This window comes from Carassius auratus, chromosome 7, assembly GCF_003368295.1.
Source record: "Carassius auratus strain Wakin chromosome 7, ASM336829v1, whole genome shotgun sequence".
Classification (NCBI taxonomy): domain Eukaryota; kingdom Metazoa; phylum Chordata; class Actinopteri; order Cypriniformes; family Cyprinidae; genus Carassius; species Carassius auratus.
Genome location: NC_039249.1, coordinates 3,160,042 through 3,160,957, shown reverse-complemented (window position 1 = coordinate 3,160,957; position 916 = coordinate 3,160,042).

The window sequence follows — 916 nt, the reverse complement described above, 5'->3', positions numbered from 1 at the left end:
ATTGCATGGTTAGTGTTTACAACACAGTAGAATTCTTGTCCTCACGCTTTATATATACACTACTGTTCAAAAAGTAATATGTATATTTACCAAGAATGCATTAAAGAGACAATAAAGACATTTAGAATGTTACAGAAGATTCCGTTTCAAATAAATGCGGTTCTTTTGATCTTGATCTCGAAAAAGCACTGTTTCCACTAAAATATTAATGGTTACACCAGTTTTCATCAGTGATGATAATAAGAAATGTTTCTCAAGTGCCAAATCAGCAAATCAAAATGATTTCTGAAGGATCATGTGACCCTGAAGCCTTGAGTAATGATGATGAAAATTCAGCTTCGCTATCACAGGATTAAAGCAGATTTTAAATTATATGAATGAAAACAGTTATTTTAAATGTGTATAAATTTTTAAAAATATCAATGTTTTTACTGTATTTTTGATCAAATAAATGCAGCTTTGGTGAGCATTAAAACATCTCGCCAACCCCAAACATTTGCTTAGTAGTGTATAATATATTAAATGATGTAATTAACTTACTAGAATGTATACAATATAATACATTTTGTTGTTTTTCTCATGCACCATTTGTTTGTTGACCACAAATTGTAAAATATAATTTACTTTTTTTTTTTTACTAACTCTTACAGTATATACGTGTCTTAATATACTTAATATATATTTTTCAATGTGGAAGGGACAAATTTGCAGTTGTTTGTCAGTTATTCAATTAAATATTAAATAGTGACGTGCATTAAGAAAAACTATTTTAAAAAGTTTTTATCGTATAGATTTAACAAGCAATGCATTAATCAAATGTAAAAAATAATAATAATAATAACTTTTTCATTACATTTCCCCAACATTGCAGGTTACCTTATTTTGCATCACACAAATCATGCATCATTTTTATATA